The following is a 23754-nucleotide window of genomic DNA, read 5'->3' as shown; positions in this document are numbered from 1 at the left end:
AGGCAATCAACAAGGTCCTGAAGCGTATGTTGCAGAGAATGATTGGGGTTCATAAAAGAAGATGGCACCTAATCCTGTACTCAGCCTTGTGGGCTTACCGAACGTCGGTAAAGAACGCAACCGGGTTCACAACTTTTCAACTGGTGTATGGCCTGGAAGCAGTCTTACCAATCCAGTGCGAAATTTCGTCGCTTAAACTCGCAATCAATATTCTCCCTGGAATTTCAGAAGAAGAGGCTCGTTTCTTGGAACTAATCCAATTGGATGAAACCCGTCGTAATGCCGCTGTGGCTAACGAAGCTCATAAGAAACGAGTCAAGGCTCAGTTCGACAAAAATGTCAAACCCCGTGTCTTCTCAGAAGGTGATTTGGTCTTGCTTTATGACCAAGAATCCGATAAATTGGGAGCAGGTAAGTTCAAGTCCTTATGGATGGGCCCCTATATTGTTAATGTGGTGTTAGCAAAAGGAGCCTACGAGTTAATGGATTACGATGGAATTCCACTGGCGCAACCCCGCAACGGGTTGTACCTCAAGCGTTACTATGCTTAAATAGTAACCTGCATGCTTTTGTTGTGTTTTGTTTTCGCTAAAGTGTTTGTTCTGGTCGAGTGATCCACCTTTTTTCCGTTGCAGATGTCGAACCTTCTGGAGACATGTGTTGAATATGCCGACGGAGCGAGTCGTAGTTCGCGGAACCTGTCCTCCACAGCCTGGGCCATTTTTGATCCAAGCGGCGAGTTAGTAAGTTTCAGAGGTGTATGTATTAGGCAATCAACGAATAACATCGCTGAGTATAGCGCGTTGATAGAACTACTCTCTGATGCCATCACACGTGGCATACGCCGCCTAATTGTCAGGCTAGACTCACAGCTCGTAATACTACAACTCAATGGTATATATTCTGTTCGCAATCCAGCTATTTATCGCATGTTCCTAAGGGTTAAGATCTTGGAAAGACGATTTGATTCAATTCAATATCAACATATTTCAAGAAACTTAAACACATTAACTGACTCATTGGCAAACTATGTGTTAGATAGACATTTGCAGCATTTATAAAAGGGACACATCATCAAAGATTGTACATATGGATCATATAAATCAACCAGAATAAAACCCAAAAATCAAAATACATATAAGCTGTTTATATAAGTTCATACATAATGTTCTGTAACCAAGACAAAATTGGTCATATGACCTAAAAACTCAAAAAGATGGTAGGGGGCACCCCAGCCTAATGGTGCTCATGATAGTACGTCACGGCCTGTGCAATCATGCGCAAGAGATGAGTCCATCGTCTAGGCACACCAATAGTATGCCGCTGCAGCTGTAAAGGTAACTCGTCAATCTGTACATCCGGAAGACCGCGAGTAAGGCTCTCAACCTGCTCCTGCACAGCTGTAAGGGTCTCAGTATCGTCAAGATCGCGAATAACAACTCTCCTAGCAGGCTCTGCTGGGCAGCAACTGGCGATCTCGGACGAACTGGACCAATATCTGCATGCACCCAAGAGTACAATTAAAAGTCTTGATAGAATAAAGCACAACAACATTATGAATAAGAACAGTAAATAGTAATATGGTCAAGGAATTTACCAATGGCGCCCCACTGTTCGCCATCCGGTAACACCAAATCCGAATCACCTCAGAAATCCATACCCACATATGGATACTCGGAAAACGCCATCTCCTGGCGCTCGAACCACCTAAAGAAGGCCTCAGTAAAAGTAATCTGAGGTTGACCAGCATGCTTAGACATGTGGTCGACCCACCTCTGCATGCGTGGCTCGGTCGGAGAAGGCAAGTCGAGTATGATGTACTGAGGCTGCATCAGTGGGATTTTCTCCAAGGCGAAGGCAGTCAGAATAGAACCAAATCCAAAGTTCTTCAGCTTCCTGTCCTTTACCTTGGTCAATTGACTTTTCATCTGAACAAGTACTGCATCACACCAGTTGAATACTTTCAGTTGGAGACACTCCAAGGCGTGCTGCATATAAGATCTGTTGGCAACATGTAGAGCTGCGCTGCCGGCCATCCTACCAATAGTGAACAGAATGGACCTGAGAGCCCGATCAGTAATCTCATGGATAACAATCTTGCCGTCTCTGCTCGGCTGAGAACCTTCCCTGCAATACTGGCGGACATAATCTCTGGTGGAATCAGTCCCCCGGGTCGTACCTGACAAGGAAATGGGGGCACCTCGCCTTGACAATCCAGTCAAGAAGTACATGTCCTCTATGGTCAAGGGGATGGCCTTTCCCCTAATCTGGAACACTTGGTTAACAGGATCCCAAGCGTCAAGCATGTACTGCAGCAAAGAAATTTGTGCTCTGATACTAGAGATACGGAAGAACTTCAGCAGGCCATAGTTCCGCAGCGCATTCACCGTGACAGGGTCATGGAGGGCAATCATGTCCTCTTCTTCATGTTCTCGTTCTCGCCATGTAAGGGAAATTTTGTTCAGAGTTCCCTGCAAAGCAAACAAGAGAAGGAGTAAGTTCCTGATTTTGATGAAAAACTGGCGAAAAAATCATCAAAAATGACCTTAAAAACTCAGTTTTTTGAGCCCAGCGCAGGCAGAGAGTCTCCCACTTGCTCTGAGGATCAGGCTACCTTAAGGCAGCTTGACCTTCAGCACAGGTTTCGAAAGAGGAACCTGCGCTGATCCTAGGGCGCCCTGGCAAAACCCCAGGGGCTCAGAAACACTGGAAAACAGGCATGAAACAGGAAAAGGAAACCATGAAAAGAAAGAGCTAGGGTGTAGCTCCTACCTGGTCCAGACGACACCGAAAAGCGTCCGCAGAATCTCCCGGAATCAGCTGGTGAAAATCAAGGGGGAAGAGGCACCTCCAGAGCTCCAACAAACCAAATGCAAATGAAATGGTAAATGAGAGGTAAAAACACCTTTTAATGGCTTTTTACACAGTTTAAAGTGAAATATTAGGGTTATAATCTCATTTTCATGCAAATATTATTCATTTCTAACAAAGTTTGTTGCAGCAATTGAAAAAGCAGTACTATATTTGAAAAGAGAAAAGCTAGTAATGGTAAAAAATAAAAATTTGACCATATAATCGAGCAGTTTTACCGCGGAATTTATGCTCGTTAAAAAATAGAAAAGCAAGATCCGAGCAGTTTTAGCACATAGTTCATGCTCGTTAAAAAATAAACATAAGATCGAGCAGTTTTACCGTGGAATTTATGCTCGTTAAAAAATAGAAAAGCGTGAGCAAGAGTTTACTCCAGAGTTCAAGCTCATTAAAAAATGAACCTATTCCGGTAAATAACCATTGTGATCGTAAATTTATTCGCCATAAAAGCCTTGGTCGTGTTTGCACCCGCCACCTCCATTCCATTTGGCCAATCGTTCACCTCCATATGATTGTTTACCTATTTTGAGGAACAGCTACGAAGAGTGATTTCACCTAGCCATCCTTGTGACACTGCCGTGATTGGAAAATTCCAACCTGTACCTGGAATCTGTTGCTATCCCTGTTTATCACTCGTTCCTCAAAAGACGAGTCTTCTTTGAGCTCTTTTCATCTGACTCGTAAAATATGAAAAGTTTGTCGAGTTTTGGCCTTCCAGCTCGTTAAAATGACCGGAAGAGCTATCCCTCCTCTAGATTTTAATCTTTTTGGACCTGAGGGATTATTACACAAAAAGGTCGAGCGCTTGTTCTATTCGGCTCGTTAAAGTAATCGAAAACTCATCCCTTCTGTATTGTTTTATACTTTTTCAGACTTAAGGGATTAGATGACGAAAAAGGAATTTTGGAGTTAACTTTCTGTACCTTTTCAGACTCTCTAAAATTGAAAAGGACCGAGTTTTCCTTGTCGTTAGACTCGTTAAAATGATTAAATAGCAACAAACTTGTCTTTAGACGAGAACGCGTTTCCCTATCGCTAAGCTCGTTAAAACATAGCGATGGGCTTGCCCGAAGGGCAGGTTATAGAACAAGAATATGTTATCCTCCTCAAGCTTGATAAAAATAAAGAGGTACTGGTCAGAAATGACTGGGGAAAAATTGGGAGAACCCCAAAGCTTTAATGGTAGCAAGTCGCTCTTGAACATGACACTCTGTCCTCCGTATCACATCGGGTTGGGTTGTTTCATTCACCGGTCTCATCACCATGGTCCTCGCCAAACCATCCACATTTGGGGTAATGCTACCGATCCATCACATCAGTGTCGTTATATGTTCAAGAGATGTTGTTCAGAAAGAGTCAACCGTTTCCCATCCACTGCCATACATTATCCTTCATCCACCCATGATTGCCACCCTGAATCATATTTCACAGATTGTTTTCACCTCCACTAAAATCATTAGCTCCGTTCCGTGTCACTGATGTGGGATTCATTAAGGCCCTCCTTTGACGGATCGTTTCTTGTCGACTTCAGCTCATTACCCAAGAAGTTGATCTAGGGACAAACCCCCCAGTACTTTGAAGCTTGCATGCCTCAATGGCAAGTTTCTCACTTCCGGCGACAGGTATACATTAATGACCTTCGACCAGAAGATTTTGCGTGGTGTTCGACGCCAAGTCCTTTATTCACACCACGTGAATTGTACTGCAGTACCTTGAGGGTCATTGTCGTTATTGGTGATTCCTCTCGTGCTTGTTAACGGTTTACATTATTGACCGGTAATCAAGCGATGTCTTTCCATGTTTGACTTCAGCGCAATTCTCACATGGATCGACTTGTACTTAGAGTGAATATCGAACGAGTTTGAAGACCCCGGATCTAGTTTCATCCATCCGGGCTGCGATATATATTCAGGATATAAAGACATTTGTTATGTACATCATTGCAGCAAATGATCATCCTACTCAAAGGATGATAATTTCAGCAGAGAATTATCAGTCTACCATCAGACGATCGTCTGTTCTATGTACCAAAATGAATTTATAAAGCTGAGCATGGGAATGCCCGCCTCAGCTAGATCATGAAAGCAGAATGAAAAATAATGTATTGTATTGTTTTTTATTACAGGGCACCTCTCAGCGATTGAATGAACTTCGGATCCTCCTGATAAAGCATTTCACCCGATAAACGACCTCATACTTTAGGGGGCAACCGTTATAGACATTTTTGTGCCTAACAGCATGAAGCATGAAATGTCAATAATCTAAGGGATCCAAAGTCCCTAAACATGTTGTTCCTACCCCTAGAGGAACAAGGTCAGCAAACCACAGCACTGAAAATCAGTTCTCCACCTGAAAACACTCAAAAACAAGCTAATTCTGGATCATGTCAGCTGCTCCACTGAGCATCTGCGCTGAATGTCAACTGCTCCACTCTGTACCTGCGCTGAATGTCAAATCTAATGAAGGCTACCTGCACTGGGCGAGATTGGCCAAGTGGCACAGTCATTCTGCAAGGTGTCAAATGCCCAGGAAGCTTCCAAAATGACACTTGGATCAGGGAATTCGCCTTGTGATGAGTAAGAGGATCTAGATCTCCAAGTGGAAGCAAGAAACTCCAAGTGGACTCAAGAACTGAAGTATAACTGAAGTGGGAGAGGACACTAGTCAGCTTCATGCCAAGCTCAAGCTGACTCATCCTTTCTCCAAATCTCCTATATATAGAGCTCTCTCATGAGGTCTAAGGAGGCTGGAATCTTGTGAATGTAAGGAAGTGCTGTTGGTTTGTGCATAGAACTATTGGGTGATTGCTTTGAAGGAGGTGAAGAGGAGATTTCTTTCTGCTGGGAGGTGTTGCTGGATTGGGCCTCTTATGGTTGTAACACTCTCAGAACTTTACTTCTTCCATTAATAAAGCATTTGAGGTTCTTCTATATGCATGTGTCTTTGTGGCGTATTGATGCTTGCATATTTGATTTATCCTAATCCTTGAATCAATTATGGATGTATGCTTCTTGTAGTTTCCTTTTCTTGTGCTTTTGCAGGATCTTTGGGTAGCTGGGCCAGTGAAAGAGCAAGGAGCTGGGAGCAAGCAGCAAAGAGGGAAGATTAGATCAACCATTAGCGGAAGACAACGGTTAGTGGATCCCTTTCTCCTCTCTCTTACATCTCATAAAGAAGTAATCTTGAATAGCTTTGTATTCAGTTGTTGCTGAGGTACTATCACCCTTAGAGTGGGATAGGGTCATTCCGTATTGGATACTTTTCCCAACAACACTAGTATGTTTGTTAGTTTAGATAGTGTGCTTAGCTTAGAAAGTGTGTTTTTCGTCGTTATTCTGGCTTATCTTGGTTTTTACTCTTGATATTGCAGATGTCGACACCTCTCCAAACGTACATTGGATTTGCTGATGGTGCTTGTCGTAGTACACGGAATATCTCCTCTGCAGCTTGGGTTATCTATTCGCCCTCTGATGAGTTAGTTTCTATGCATGGGGTGAGCCTCGGTCAAACGACGAACAATATTGCAGAATACAGTGCAGTGGTTGAATTATTGTCTGAATCTATTTCATTTGAAATTCGACGTTTGATAGTGAGGTTAGATTCTGAACTCGTTGTATTACAGCTTAATAGAGTATATGCCATTAGAAATCCTGTGTTATTAAGGTTGTTTTTGAGAGTGCGTCTCTTGGAACGTGAATTTGATTACATTGAATATCAGCATATTCCAGGGTCTTTAAATACATTAGCAGATGCAATTGCTTCTCGAATGTTGGACAGACATTTACGATAATCATGCAAGTAAATTTAAAAACATTTCATCACATATGTTAAACAAAATGAGCCGGTAATAAATATATATATATAGATAGGAGTGTGTCAAAAATATACATCGTCTTCGATCATAGGTTGAAAAACACCTTATGATCGGCAAAAATGATAAGTACAAAAAACCAAAAATGTCATGTGTGTCTACAAAAGTGACTAACCAATCACTGGTGGTGCTCTCTATACGAGACCACTGCCCGCGCTACCCTACACAAGAACCTCCTAAAAGGTCCTGGGACCGCGACCACATAGTGCTGAAGTCGAATGGGAATGTCATCTATGTTGGTCTCTGGTATATCCACCGTCAGACGCTCTAGATCCTGTTCCAGCTCGGCTAAGGTCTCTGCGGCCGCATCCTGTGGGGCTGGTGTTGGTACAACTGGTACTCTCCTCTCAAAAGCCCGGAGGTTGGCTGGACGCCGTGGGCCTACATCTGCATTTTGAAAATTTGTGCTGTCAGTTTTGAGGCGATATAAAAAAAAAAAAAAATAGATAAATTTAAAACTTGTGAAAAATAAAGTACCTCTGTCGTCCCATTGTTCTCCCTGTGGAAGAACCATGTCCGGATCACCTCGAAAATCTACTCCGACATACAGAAAGTCCTGGATCGCAAAAACCTGGTCCTCTAACCAGTGAAAATAACCAGCAGGGAATCGAACAACTGCCGCGCCCTCGTCAGGATGCCGGGCCATCACCGTAACCCATCGTATCAGCTTTGGCTCTCGAGGACCCAAGATATCAACAGTGAGATGCTGAGGGATCAGCATCGGAACTCTCTCTAAGGCAAGGCTCACAACTAGAGGCCCATATACAAAGGTCTTCAGTTGTCCGTTCTTTGCCCTAGTCAGTTGGCCCTTCATGTTGGCCGACACATCATCGCACTAGTTGAAGATGGTGCCTCGAAAACAGTCAATCACCATCCGCATTTGGGACCCGGTGGCAATATGTAAAGCGGCTGCGCCGCAAATTCTGGTAACCGTGAAAGCTATAACCATGAGTTCACGCCGAGAGATGTATTTTATTTCTATGCCTTTCGCATGGTTTTGATTGGGTATGCACCAATCTGCCCGGAGACTAGCAAGGGATTGGCCACCCGGCCTAGTCTCGGCTAGATTGAGTTGCTCGCCCCTATTTGGCAAGCCAGTGAGAAAGTATATGTCAGAGGGCTCTATCTCGAGTTGGTGCCCTCCGATGTAAAAGCGTTGCTCATGAATGTTCCATCTCTCAACCAGCCACTCCAAGAATCTCACCTGAGCCCTCATGCCAGGTATGGCCCAGTATTTATATAGTCCGCATGCTTTTAGGGCATCAATGGAAGGTTGGTGACCAATTGCGGCTAAATCAACGTCCTCGTGCTCTCTTTCTCTCCAATCCAACATGGTGAGTGCCCTACACACCAAGAAATAAAGGTTATAATTAATTTGGGAAAATTTAAATGGTTATTTTTGGGGTTTGGGGTCTCAAATTCCGCCCTTCGCGGGGGACGCACCCCGCGTTTAGGACACAGAGCGCCGGTACGCAGATTGCCTGAAGGTGGGCTGCATACCCCGACCTTTTTCCCGTGTAGGAAAAGGTCGGGGGACGCAGGTCACCCTTAGGGCACCTGCGTACCCCGCAGAGCGGTTTTTAAAACCTAAAACCCCCCAAAAACCAAAACTAAAGCCTAAAACAAAATTTTAATCAGATGAAATTGAAGAGGAGGATGTTGTGAAATACCTGGAAGAGACGGCGTTCGATTCTAACGGTCGGATTCTCCGCAATGACCACGGGAAGTTTCTTGCCAAAAGCCCTTTTCTCAACCTCAACAGTAAAATGGTAAAAATGACATGGTAAAAAGTCTTTTTATAGGTTTTTTGGATGAACGAATGCTAGGTTTGTTTATTTTTCACCATGGAAGGACATTTTTCAATGTATTTTTACCCATCTTAAACAGGTATGAGTAATGTGTTGTATTTGTGCAGGACAAAAGGACTTTAGAGTAAAATCATCATTTTTCATGAACCAAAACATCAGAGTCATCTTTTAAGCCCTTTTCTGACTCCTAAAACATGAAAAGATTGCCGAGCGTTTCTTTTACACTCGTTAAAACGGAATTAAAAGACAGTCCCCTTATAGCTCTTTTCTGACCGTAAAAACAGGAAAAGATTGCCGGGTTTTTGTCGTTTCAAACTCGATATGGAAATAAAACAACGTGTCCTTGATTGCTTTTTACTTTTCAGGTCAGAGACACTAATTATGAAATTACTCCTTGGTCGCAAGATCAAGCGGTTCTCCCACGTATTATTTTATACTTTTTCGGGCTTGGGGGACACAAATTTACGAAAAAGTTCAACCTGGAGTCTTCTTAAGTTTTTCAGACTCTCTAAAATTGAAAAACGCCGAGTTTCTCCTATACTGGGCTCGTTAAAATTTCACAGTAAAGGACCTATTCAATTACAAATAGGAACGAACCACTCCTTCCTAGGGTTCGAATCAAAACTAGGTTGGACTCATCCGAAGGATGAGCTTATAATCAAGCATATGTTATCCTCCTCAAGCTTGTTAAAAATAAAGAGGTACTTGCCAGAAATGGTGGGGGAAAAGAGAGAAGAATGAGCCTATTTTTTATCCTTTGTCTCAGAAGAAACCTTATTACCACTCTTGAACATGACACTTTTCATTCACCTGGGTTGGGAAATCCTTTACCTCACAGTTGATCAAACCACATTGAAAGTCTTCAGCCGGGTTCCGGGGATTAACTTTGAGTCGTTTATCTCCAAGCCATCTGTTGTGTCGTTATGTGTTCAAGAGGTCTGCAAGCAAAACTTTCATCTGCAAAATACTTGTCATCCATTCGACCATCCCTGAGTCAGTCCTTACAGCAACATTTCTTCAACTTGAACAATGATTTCGTGTTGTGGGCTTGCCTGCAACGGGTCGCTTTCTATCGACATCAGCACATTATCTAGAGAGATGACTTAGAAATCGTCAGTACCTTGAAGTCTGCATGCATCAATGGCAGGTTTCTCGCCTTTGACGTCAGTTTACATCATTGACTTTCGATCGAAGGATTCCGTGAAATGTTCGACATCAACTCATTCATTCACATCTCATGGATTGTACTGGGTACTTTGAGAACCATTGACATTACTGGTGGTCTCTCTCACACTTGTTAACAGTTTACATCATCGACTGGTAATCAAGTGGTTTCTACCATGTTCGACATCAACTCATTTATTCGCATGGCTAGAATCGTACCAATTTGGGAAGTAGAAATGAAGACCCTGGATCTAGTTTCCACCATCCAAGCTGCGAGGAGTTTTGTATTCATTATCTAAGTAGACTAATCATAAACAGATGGCTGCGCCCATACTGTGTCTACAAAAGTCTATGACTATGATGTACTGCAAGATCATTCCTGTATCAGAGTAGTTAGTTTGTTAGTTAAAGTTTTGATCTGAGTATGGGAATGCCTACCTCAGCGATGATATAATATTATACATGTATTTTGTGTTGAAAATTGCAGGTTCTGACCAGGCTCTCCACGAGATAATCCTTGAAATGATAAAGCGCTTCACCCTTCCTAGATAATACAAAACCCTAATCTACTACAGGCTTCGCACTTTAGGGGGCAATCTGTTACACTAAAAAATGTCACCATGAATATTTACAGTTGGTATGGCTCTATCAACAGTCATGCTATCCTCCTGGGCAAGTCTTATGCCTCTGCTCTCCATGTCAAACTCCAAAATGAGAGAAAGTCTTTATAAATGTATTTATCTCTGGGTACGCAGGTTCTCTCAAACCTTACCTGCGGATACGCATCTAATGTTCACAAAAGCTGCGTACTTGTACGCTCTGTATGTAAAGGAGCAGGTGCGTACCCCTGTAAAGGTCAAAATGCGCAAGTTTCATCTTTAAAAAGTTACTTGTGGTCATTTCTAGAGCATTCTAGAAGGTTGTTCGACGTGTATTGAGCGCCTCCAGATGGTTCATGTACCCCTACCAAAGAGGAACTTATCCCATCAATAAGGGAGCTATCCCATCCAAAGAGGGGATTATCCCATTGATGGTGGACCTGATTAACTTCCTCTTGAGCACTATAAATACATGCATTGGGCCAGAAGGAGGGGAGGTTGGAAGCTAAACATTTCTAAGGGTAGATGCTGCTGGAATTAGGACTCCCATTTAGAAGCTTGTGAGGAGAGATTACCATCTTTGCTTTTTCTATTTGGAAGTGGGTGAGCTTTGTCAAAGTAAAGGAGAACTCTTGATGGACCCTGGGAGGGACTTGCACAACACCAAGGCTCAGGTTGTAATTGTTCCTTTTGTTTCCTATTAATGCAAATGAGTCCATTCTTCTCAATAACTTGTTATTTATGAGTTATTTCATGTACTCCTTGGTTTATGTGTTAAATATGTTTTATTTTATGAGATTATCAAGTGCTATTTAATCGTTTGATTGTTAGTGAATGCAGGTTTCGAAGTGAAGGAGGAGCTCATCCGGATCAGCGAGGCTGGACTGCTACAACAGCGTTGGACTACAGGTAGGATCTAAACACTTGATTTCTTATATAGTAAATGCATGTTTAGAGAAGGATTGCTCTTATTTGTCTTGTTTTTCACTAGAGAGTCTTAGGCTCCTAGGGAGGTTGGTTGTGTCCGCACTATCGACTCTTTCCGCCTGACACCTTTGGAAACCTCGGTTTGGTTTTCTTGGTTTATTCCATTAGATACCACATTCATGCTTGGAATATGGCATGGGGGTGATTGGTTGAAAGAAATATTTGGTTCATCCCAATCTATGGTCGGGTGGTACATGGAAGTCCTTGACTTGGTTGGCATTTTCATATGTTAATAAGAGGTATTTTCTATTGAGATTCATGTGTATATGCATTGATTATGATTGTGATATTATGGCTGAGTTTCCATGGTTTATATGTTGGTTATTTGTTGGTTTATATGTTGGTTATATGTTGGTTACATGATGTATATTTTTTATGGCTCTTGACATGTTGGATGAATATATGAATGGTTGATGAATGCATTCCCTAATATATGATATTTTAGATATTATGAGAGGGCATTAGACCTTCTTGACGGTTCTCAAATTAGTACGATATCTCTATGATCATATGTGTATTTATGACCTATACATTTTTTGTACATGTTGTGTTTGACGGAATGTATGTCATGGTTAGGTTTTGTTAGGTCAATTCCTTAATCAAGTTTTGAGTTAGAAGGTTTGTCTTTGTGTCATTTATTGTTTTGGAAATTTTCATCAAGATCTAGGCAGTGACTTGGAGTCTAGCCGTGAAAAGGTGGCACATATTTCATGGTCTCAAGCATATAATTGGCTGAAAAATATACAGTCGCAACACTGCAATGGTTATCCATGCTACTAGAGGCCTACAGTCGCATGGATGCATGCTTGTGCATGCAATTGGGAGCCATATTAGTGAAAATATAAGTTAATTCATGGTTTGGACACTTGGAAGGCTGGTTTAGTCCTTGGGGTTCCTGTAGCACTTGAGGGACGTCAGTAATGTTTTGTTTCGCCAATTCCATGTCCTTAAGGTGATATAGGAAGTTGAAGCACATCATAGTAACTCTTCGTCACATATTTACCCTGGTGGACTGGTAAACTTAAGAAATTGTGGGAGGAGGGCGTTACAGGGTGGTATAAGAGCATGGTTGTGTTCTCTTTGGGTGATATCTGATACCACAATGTGATATTTGATACCACAGGGTAGTATTAGATCATGGTTGCATTCTCTTTCGGTGATCTCTGATAACATAGGGTGGTATTAGAGCATGGTTCAACACTTGGAATGGATGGGCAGAATGTTTTTTTCATGCATACATGTAGATTGTATATGTGCTTGTCATGTATGCATGGTGATGGTCATTGTTATAATTTTGTTGTCATGTTGATGTTAGGATGTGTTTGTCATGAATTCATGTCATTTGTATATGCATTTGTTATGCATTGTAGTGTCTATAAGGTGTTATGCATGCATTGTCATGGTTATGGTTATGCATGCATGCTAGGTCAGGCATGCATCGTGGTGTTCATTATGTAGTTTGTATCATCTTGATGTTTTTGGTATGTGTTGTAGCAGCTGCAACAACCTCCAAAATTTTGGCCTGCATTCAATTTCAGAGCCTTCCTTAGGTTTTTCCCTTGATGTTTGCAAACACTCGGGCTCATCGTGTGAGCTCATGTTGAGTCTTTGCACCCTCCTCACTTGACCATTCAACGGACATCTTTTTGCATGTTCGTTAAAATGTCATGTTTACAGTCATGTTCTGGCCATGCACAAGGTCCCACTTTGTGTGTACAAGATGTATTCACTATGTAAACATCCGTTACACTTACACACGAAGTTGAATGCACTATCTTGCAAGTGTCATCACGTTCGTTCAACGATATATCACAAGTGTTACGCTTGTCACTCACACCTTCGGTCAGTCACACTAAGTGTATATTGTCTTTATGGTTTGAGGCATCTTGTCATCGAGTCATATTGAGTGTGTGTTCGTGAGGTCATGCATGCATGAATTCATTCGTTCACACACTTCATCATTTTGTTGAATCTTTGTCGACCGGAACATCCTCCACCAACAGGACATTTGCTGAGCTTCACTACGCAGTTTCAGCTCTTAGTGATTATGTACTATTTTCCATAATTGTGTAGAGCTTAAGCCTTCCTCCCAGGCAGTCTACATCATGCAATCCTAGAATCGACTCAACCGACTGCCACCCAGAACATAGCAAAAGTATATCAACAAGCCATTTCAATTTGTGATGCCTCCAAGCAAATCAAGCAAGCCTCCAGCAGGTAAATCGAAGAGTTTGACTGGGCAGTGACCCTAAGACTCACTCCCCTAAAAAATTGTGCAAAAGTTGTCAAACATGCCCGCTCCACTGACTGAAGAAACTGTGCATACATGCCGGAAAGACACCTAGTGTCCTTCACTATCTACCTCAAAATATTGCATAGTTTTTCAAGCCAGTCAGTCGGCCTGCTACTCACCTGGAAAAATATGCAATTTTGATGAGCAATCTCCCAGCTACCTAGCATCTCGTTCAACTCAGAAACTACATTGGGATGTTTAGTAGGCAAGCCTCCCAGCAATTGTACAGTTTTTTCCAGCAAGCCTCCCGCTGCAAGCTCCCTAAAAAAATTGCGCATTTTTTCCAACAAGCCTCCTGTAGCCCACTTCCATCTCCTCGAAGAAATTGCACAGTTTTTGTTGCCAAGATCCTTTGTTGCCTTCACTACTTCACCTAAAAAATTGCGCAGATCTACCTGCCAGCTGAGCCAAATCCCACGAACAATCACTTCTGATCTAGATTTTCCGTCTCAACCTCCCATTGACTTCTGCACATTTTTCACTAGCAGTGCCCAGAGCCCACATCCCAACTTGAAATCTGCATTGCGCAGTTTCATAGACTTGTCTTCTCACCCAATAACTTGTATCCAAAAGAAAATGCCAATGCATCATGATATACTAGGAGGTTCATGGATTTGATGTCGTCTCATCATGGGTGATTGTAGATACAGGTACATGAATAAGACATGACACGACAACGAGAAAGATGAATAAGGAGAGCATATGCAAGGAGATGTGTTCACGAATGGACAAATGGACAATGCATGCAAGGATATTTTTTCACGAATGGGCGAACATGAAAAGCATGCCAAATTACAAGTGAGTGAGCAATGTGCACATGCAACATCAAGCAAACACCAAGACCACCAAAGACTCCACACACCTTTCCATGTGAAGGTGAAGCTATGATACACCATGAGTACATCCATCACTCAGCAGCACTGTAGCTCGACATGGACACCAACAGCATGAACATACCAGAACTGTTGTGTCGAGTCGTGTCATGAGTCATGTCAGCCACATCATTATTGTGGGCCATATTGTTGTAAATCAATGTAATGTAATGTGGAAGTCCAAGAGACCCACATGTAATATGAAGAGTCATGTAAAGTTGAAGAGTCAAATAAGTCAAACGGTCATGAGGGAAGTCAAATAATCACAAGGGCCAATTTTACCCTTGGCTATAAATACCCCTCATTTGTACATGCAAAGGAATTTTCACCTTGGCTCCCCTCACGTAGCCTTGAGAATCTGTAGTGTTTTCTTTGAGGAGCGAGCAATGGATCCAATGCCCCTCTTACGAGGTTAGTGATGTATGGTGTAATGACGTGTCTTGGGACTTTCTCTTAATTCGAAAGCCTGATAACAAGTCAGCATGTTTTCACACACGTATTGTAATTGTTTGCAAGATTGATCTTGGAAAAATTGTAATGCATGTTTCTTTAACCTATGTTAAAACAATTGAACTACTTTGGTTTCTCTAATACATATACTTATGAAAATTTGTTGTATAAGTTGTTAACATTGTCTTGCCTGCATGGGCTGCCTCACTGGACATTAGGTATAACCTTTCCATAAACTTGCTTTAATGACAGTCACACTCAGGTGAACTTCTCCATTGAGTGTTGTACATGCTATCCCTTCTTGTGTGTTGTGACTACCGCATCCATGTGGAATACTCCTCCGGAAGCTGCGCATGACTTGTTGTGTTGTGTGTCTCTGACAGAGTTGGGATTCTTCCCTTTCGACTGGAGAATCACTTCCACCCTCTCCCTCTGTGGTGAAAGAACATTGACACAAGTAACACTAGCATTCACAAAGCACACGAACCTCGAAGACAAAGCATACCACTCTCATGTGCTGACAAGCAAGAGCTAAGGCAAACCCTTAAGACAAATGGCAACAATGCCATCATACCATATGGGACTCATATACCAAATGGTGTGAGGTCTAGTTGGGACTTCATAGCGGGGAGATCCCTTAAATATTGGCAAGTCTAGCACCGTCAACATTTCTGGTGCTAGAAGGAGGGCCGCTAGTTGTTTATGGATGAATGTCCTCTCACACCCACTCATCAATCATCTGGTCAAGGTAGTCACTCACACTCCCTCTCTCCTACGCATGACTTTGAAGTTGATTACTCCTCACCTCCCATACGTGAATGCGAAATTTCATATCAGCACCTCCGCTCCATCTGTCCCATCACCCATCAGTTCGCGAAAGCAATTGGACTAATCCCTAGAATATTAGATCTTCCATACACATCAACAAAGCCAAAAACCAATCCCACATGAGTTGTTGTATCATCAGTGGAAGAAATAGTTATTTCCACACTCGAAGGTCTAGCAGAAGATGTTGAGAATGGAGAGAAACCTCCTGTATTCTGAAAGGGAGAATGAGACACCCTCGTGATCTTGGGTTCAGATTCTGGTAAAGGAGGTGAAGGGGAAGGCAATGGAGGAGGCAGAGGCAAAGACGAACAAACAAATTCAGAGTCAGAACCGACATATTTTGAAGAAGAGGAGGAGGATGAAGAAGAAGAATACGTGGATAACCAAAATATAGAATGGATGACTCAGGGACCATTAGCTCTCCTGGGTTCTTTACACAGGATGCCAAAGAAGTCGGAGAGAATGCTCATAGAGTTTGACCCTAACAGCATAGTGAAGGCAGAAGATCACTTGGACAAATTCTACCTACAGCTACAGACGCTCGAGGTATGGTACGATGACGTTTCATGTAGATTGTTTCTGTGTAGCTTGGATGGTCACACAATGGTATGGTATCACAACCTTCCTGCCAACTCCATCCATAACTGGGGTACGTTCAAATGCATGTTTCTGGAAAAATTTGCTGATGACAAGGCCCCAGTCATGTTTCTCAAAGAATTGGGAAGCCTGAAGATGGAGGGGAAAGAAAAAGAAAAATATTTTAATCAGAGGTTTTTGTGCATTTTGAACAAGTTTTCAGTAGACACGAAGCCTCATGACTCCATCACTGTCGACTACTACACGTCCACGCTGCCAACCAGCATTGTGTAGTTCGTCAAGCGAGCTATGAAACCAACATTGTTAGAAAACTATGAAGAGGCAATCACTGTAGAGAAGGACCTATGCAGGATTGGAGTCATCAAGGATGATGAAACAACAAAGGACTCCAGAGATACGAGCCAGAATCCCTAGGCTGCGACGAGAAAGGTTAAAGACAAGGAAACAGGTTACATTGAAACCCTTACTTGCCTTGTCACGAACTTGACAACGGATGTGTCTAAGCTCAAACAATGGACAGTGGACACATCTGCGAGTAGTTGGCCACCCAGACAAAGACAAGGAAGCATGTCATCAGGTAGTAACCACTTCCCGGAAAAAACTGCACAAAGCTCCAACCCAGTGTTCCAGTTAGAATAGTTCATGAACAATGAATTTCGCTCATTTCATGAAGATAAGCACCCAGAAGGGTGTTGTTCACACTGGAAACAAGTTGCAGGCTCAGTATGCGACCACATGACAAACATGTCGAGCAATATGCATGGACAGTCAAGACACACAGATGATGATGAAGATGTTGCACCTGATGAAGCCTCAAGTACTAGGCAAGTGATTAACATGTAATAATGCTCACAAGCATCGTAGGGGACAAACATCGAGAAGCAGCCCCCAGAGAAAAATGATCGTTGCAATCTCAGAAGTAAAGGGGTTCCCCTTACAATTGGGGAAATGAAGTAAAAACTTGAACTGTTGAGGAAGCTTGATCCACCAGCCGTGCAAAAGCAGAAAACACAAGGCAAGCTCGGGAAGACAGCAACGGACAAGAGTACATCCATGAGCAGAAAACTGTAGAGCACTTCGTCGGACAACACGAACATCAGTCTAACCCCAGACAACTCGATGATTCTACCTGCCCTTGGTTAGAATATTGTGGAAGACATGAAGAAGACTTGCGCAAACATCAGTTTGTTCAAGTTCGCTAAAATTCAAGGATAGCATGACATCTTCCTGCGTGCACTGGGGAAAACAGCTATGGATAGCGTGGCCTCTACCAGCAAGGGAGCAATCACATCTCCTAGATCACTCACAATTGTCCTAAACACACTCTGAATGGAAGAAGAAAACTATGTTTGCCCTCCATTCTTACTGTCATTTGAAATCTTCAATTGTAATGTTCACAACTAATTGGTTGATTCTGGTGGATCAGCCAACGTCATGCCACTCTCCATTGCTAAGAAGATCAATGTGAAATGGAGCAAGATGTCTACGCAGATCATAAAACTCAGTCATACATGCATACCAACCATTGGTGAAGTTCACGATGTAATCATTCGATTATCTCATGATGGTCGAGTTCACTAGTGCATAAACATTGTTGTTGTGGACATACTGGAAGCATATGGCCTACTGCTCAGTAGAGACTGGTCTAGCAGGCTGAACAGATACTTTTCTATAGACTGGTCCCACATGTGGCTTCCATACAAGGGAAAACAAAATAAAATCCGGGTGTTATCCAAGAGATACATGAGGCACAATGTCACTCCCATCAATGGCGACAATGAACCATTGGCCTTCACGGAACTCATGTTCGGAAACTACCTTTTGGAAACAACGCTGGGGTGTTATATCACACAGTCAACTCTAACCCCACCAGACATGTAGTTGGGTCTCCTTCCTTTCCCAACTGATGGACATGAAACTTGTACAGTGCATTGTAACAATAGCAGCAGCAGCAGTAGTAGTAATGCAAGCACGTCGAACAGTCTGTGTACAGACGAGTTGTGGACCATGTACTTTGACGAATCAAAGACACGGGATGGCTCTAGAGCTGGGTGTGTCTTGATTGACCCAAATAATAGGAAGCATTTGATTTCAAGCCACTTGGATTTTGAGTGCACAAACAACATTTCTAAATACGAAGCACTCATGTTGGGCTTGCAAAAATCCATTAGCCTCAACGTGGTCGCGCTCAAAGTGGTATGTGATTCAAAATTAACGGTATTGCAGGTACGTAACAACATATATTGTTTATCACCTCATCTCAAAAGTTACCAGCAAGAGGTATGGTGACTGATCTCTAACTTCCAAGCATTTAATATCATTGTTATACCAAGAATGCGTAATGCAATTGCCAATGCTCTAGCAAATGTAGCTTCTAGAATGTCACCGCTTAGGGATAGATTTACTGTTGAAATTTTGTATAGGCCTTCTATCTTGGATAACATGAATAATTTATGCATGTTTGACACTGATCAAAAGATACTACATTTCATGGCCAACGTTGATATCTTTAAGCATGCAACAATTGACAAAGACGAGCACAAGAAGTCTTTGTAAGCTGAGGCTAGTAATAAGAAAGGAAACCTCGTACCCAAGGGTGTGGTATCTTTGGAAAATCTCTATAACTTGCAAGACCACTTTCAGGGGCCAAGGAATAACAAAACCCACAACTCTATCATGATGCGCAAACTGATTAACTTGGGAACAGAAGAAGATCTAAAGTTCGTCAATCTCGGTACATGTTGCATGCAGCAGGAGCAGAAATCCTTTGTCCTCTTGTGGAAACAGTACTGGGATGTATTTGCGTGGACATATGATGATCTGAAAACTTACGAAACACAAATAATCCAACATATCATTCCAATCAAAGAAGGGGTCAAGCCATATTAGCAGAAGTTGAGGAAAGTACATCCATCACTTGAACCCCTCATACGGAAAGATCTCACCAAGTTGTTGGATGCACGGATCATATACAAAGTTCCTCATTCTACATGGGTTTCAAACCTTGTTCCTGTATGCAAGAAGTTGAGGGAAATTTTTTTGTGTGTTGATTTCTGGAACTTGAACCGCGCCTCGGAAAAAGAAAATTACCCTGTGCCATCTATGAAGCACATATTGCAGACAATAAATGGGGCACGGACGTTTTCCTTACTCAATGGGTTGTTAGGATATGATCAGGTCCTGGTAGTAGAACCTGATAGACTCAAAACTACCTTTCGTACCAAGTGGGGTATGTTCACATAAAAACGAATGTCTTTTGGGCTTCTGAATGCGGGTGCAAACTTTCAACACGCCATGGACATCACCTTCCACAAAGCATAGTGGTGTACCTCAATGATGTGACTATGTTTTCAAGAAAGAGGGAAGAGCACATATGCCATCTAAAGAAAAATTTTGAGCGATGCCGGAAATACAAGATTTCCTTGAATCCCAAAAAGAGCGTATTTGCAGTGTCTGAGGAAAACCTCCTTGGGCACATCGTTGCCGAAATCGGGATCAAGGTTGATCTGGACTGGGTCTGTGCTATTACGCAGATCCCTCACCCAGCCAACAAGAAAGAAATGCAGTCCTTCTTGGGAAAAATAAACTTGCTCTGGAAGTTCATCTCCAACTATGCGTAGAATGTAAAACCAATGCAGGACATGATCAAGAAGGATGTAATGTACAGCTGGGGTAAGAAGGAAAAGTATGCATTCACCTGTATCAAATGGGATATTTCAGAAGCACCTGAACTCTATATCCCATATTTCAACAAAGATTTCATGCTATACACCTCTGCTTCCGACAACTCGCTTGTTGAAGTACTCACTCAAAAGGATGAGTTGCACGACGAACATCCCATCTCCTTCATGAGCGCAAGCATGCAAGGACCGAAACTCAACTACCGTGCCATTGAAAAACAAGAATATGCAGTATGCAAGGTGGTGAAACATTTCAGACCCTACTCGCTAAAGAACCATTGCATAGTCTATGTACCTCACCCAACAGTTTGCTCGCTTCTCGTACAACAAGAGCTCGGTGAACAACGTACGAATTGGATGACATGCTTACAAGAGTATGATCTTGATATCAAGCCAATTCACATTTTCAAGGGTCATAGTCTCTACAGACTCACAACTGAGGCTGTACACGCACAGGAGGAAGAAAAAGAGCTCACCCGTTGGGAGCAGGAAATCGAAATGTATGATGTTGTGCGAGCACCATCCACTACATGTGGAAACTCTTGGTACGAAGATGTGTTCCAGTACCTTGAGCATGGAACCATACCCTCTCACCTCTCTATGAAAGAAAAGAGGGCACTATGCCTCAAAGCTTTAGCATATCAATTGGTTCACGAAGTTCTTTACAGAAATCATAGTAACGGAATATTGCTCAGGTGCCTGGAGGCACATGAATCAGAGAAGGTATTGCAAGATCTGCATGATGGACTAGTTTGGGGGTCATTTCAGGGGAAATACCACTACACACAAAGTTATGCGAGTCAGTTTCTACTGGCCCATGTTATTAAAGGATGCACACACCTACGCCTGCAAGTGCCCGGTATGTCAGCGATGCGCTGGCAGAACACGAAGGTCAGTAGCCCCACTGTACCCTATTGTAGTGACTGAACAGTTCCAACAATGGGGACTAGACATCATCAGGTAAATTTTCCCACATTCGTCAAAACAACACCACTACATTTTGACAGCAACTGTCTAGTTCACGTGGTGGATAGAAGTAGTTTCGCTAAAGCAAGTGAATGACTAGGAGGTCATTAGCGTCCTCCAACAAATATCATCTCACACTTTGTTGTTCTTGTATCATTTGTGTTTGACAATGCAACTTACTTTTCATCTTTGAAGCTTTATGATTTTTCATTGCAATATGGTATTGTATTGAAACACTCATCCAACTACTACCCATAGGGAAATGGTCTGGTAGAATCCATGAACAAAAATCTTATCCGCATAATCAAAAAGACCATTTACTCTGAGCAACGTAACTAGCACTCTGCTTTGACGAATGATTTATGGGTTGACCGTGTAACACCCAAAACCTTTCTGAGTACCTCACCATAATTCCTAGTCTATGGGAAAGAAGACATCCTACCACCCAACATCTACTTGCCTACGCTTCAGTTTTCTCAAGAATCCCAAGGCAAGCCTTGTCTACTAGTTCAGTATAGTATGGATACACTTCAAAAACTACAGGAAGAAAGGATGAAAGCAAAAGAAGAATTTACACTCCACCAAAACCATATCAAGAGATGGTTTGACAAGAAGTCTACCGAGAAAGATAACTTCTATGTTGGTGACGTAGTCTAGAAATGGTATAAACCCCATGAAGACAAAGGCAAGAATACGAAGTTCCAGTCCCTATGGATTGGTCCATGCACAGTCCACAAGATGCTTGGCCCTTACACATACTGTCTACAATCACTTGACAGGAGGATTGACAATCTTCCTATCAATGTCCAGGATCTCAAGCATTATTTTCAATAAGTCAGGGTCATGACCCGTGCTATGTACATCATCTATTTACTACTTAGTATCTTTCTTTTTCACTTTTGCCTACTATTTTTGTTTCGTTTGTTTTGGTTTTTCAGTTTCTTACTATTTTTGGTTTTGTAAATAAGTGATGTTCTTTACTAAGTTCTGGATTTTGAATGAGTATGTGGCTGAGATCTAAAAAGTCTTGTGACACTGCAGCACTTGGCCTGTCCAACATCCATCTTCTCTGTGCTTGGTTGTAACCTTCGACCAATGAAGTCTTGACGAAAAATATGAGTCGTTTGCAAGGGAAGCTTTGGTCCAACCATGAACCTATGTCCACACTGGGAAACCCCATGCCTGTACTCAAACTTCTGCTCTATGTGATCAAGCTCATCCAATTAGTCGAAAAGGAGAAGAGGAAAATATAAACGAGAAAACCTATGTCAGAGGTCTTACATTATCCTCTGAAGGAACAACCTCTTCTAATCTCAATGAGTCTGGATCCCTCTTCCGCCCCAAAAATAAATAAGTGCCTATGCACATTCCTCTTAAAAAACTCAAAGGCGAAAGAAGAGAAAGGCTTCCTGTGCCAAGAGGTGAAGCATGCAACTCCATCGGGGTACTGACCAGGCTTGTTGGCACTAGAGCAATGTGTGTGTTTCTACATGACTCTTTCGGGGTACTATCCAGGCCTGCTAGCAGCGGAGCAACACCAAAGATGAAAACTTATACACTGAAATTTGTTAACTCGCGATCCAAACTACCCTTCCCAATTTTGAAACGTGGTGATCAAGCTGAAACTTGTTGTGATTGACTGAGTTGGAAAAATGTGAACCATGTCATTCCATGGGTAAGTGGGGAAGTTGAAGTAACCCGCACATTGATTTAATACTCCATGAAAGACCAAGGTCATGTTTTGTCAATGGACCAAAACAAAGAAGCAAGAGTTCAACTAGTGTGTCTCCAAGTGTTGTAACAGCCACAACACCCTACAAAATTTTGGCCCACATACAATTTTGGAGCCTTCCTTGGGTTTTTCCCTTGATGTTTGTAAACATCCGAGCTCATCCCCTGAGATGGTGTTGAATCTTTGCACCCTCCTCACTTGACCATTCAACGAACATATTTTTGCATGTTGGTTACAATGTCATGTTTGCAGTCATATTCTAGTCACACACAAGCTCATGTTTCATGTGTACAAGATGTATTCTCTATGTAAACATCCATCACACTCCCACACAAAGTTGAATGCACTGTCACGGTCGTTCAACTATTTATCACAAGTGTCGGGCTTGTCACTCGGTTGGTTGTGTTATATTCTTTCCACGACTAGCCCACGTAGTTAACCGGGGGGTTAGAGGGGGGGTGAAGCCCCCCCTTTGTTGCGCCCATTGCATAGCAGGGGGGTCACAGGGGGTTTGAGGGGTGCAGGTAGCCCCCCTTTATGGGGTCCGGGGCAGCGCCTCGGAAAATTTTGTTTTTGGACCCTATATTAGGTTGGGAGGACCTACCTCTGGTTTTGTGCATGATTTTCGCACATGGTTTTGGACACGATGGTTTTCAGTCCATGGTTTTGGATGTGATGGTTTCAGTCCATGGTGTTGGATGCTTCAGCATGTATAAATATGTATTGTAAAATTGAAAGGAACATAATGAAAAATCACGCTGGTAGTCTCGGTTTTGGGATCCATGGGAAAATATCTATGTATATGTGTTTTATGTGTTATGCTCTCGCATTTTTTATTTTCTGCGTTTCATAATTCATATGCAAGTAATTTCTATAATGGGGTTAAAACCTACATTTGGTATCAAAGTTGTTTTGGCTTCAAGGGGGTGCCTTTATTGCTGAGGGGTTTCACTCGGGCCTATGGTAGACCCTATTCAGTGGGAGATCTATGGGATCGATTTAGGTGGTGAAAAAAGATGGCGAGTAGTGGAAAGAT

Source organism: Pinus tabuliformis, chromosome 1_1, assembly GCF_031772625.1.
Source record: "Pinus tabuliformis cultivar Carrire ecotype Pingquan chromosome 1_1, CPIR1, whole genome shotgun sequence".
NCBI classification, from domain to species: domain Eukaryota; kingdom Viridiplantae; phylum Streptophyta; class Pinopsida; order Pinales; family Pinaceae; genus Pinus; species Pinus tabuliformis.
The sequence above is the reverse complement of the archived record's forward strand: the minus strand, read 5'-3'. Positions refer to the sequence as shown.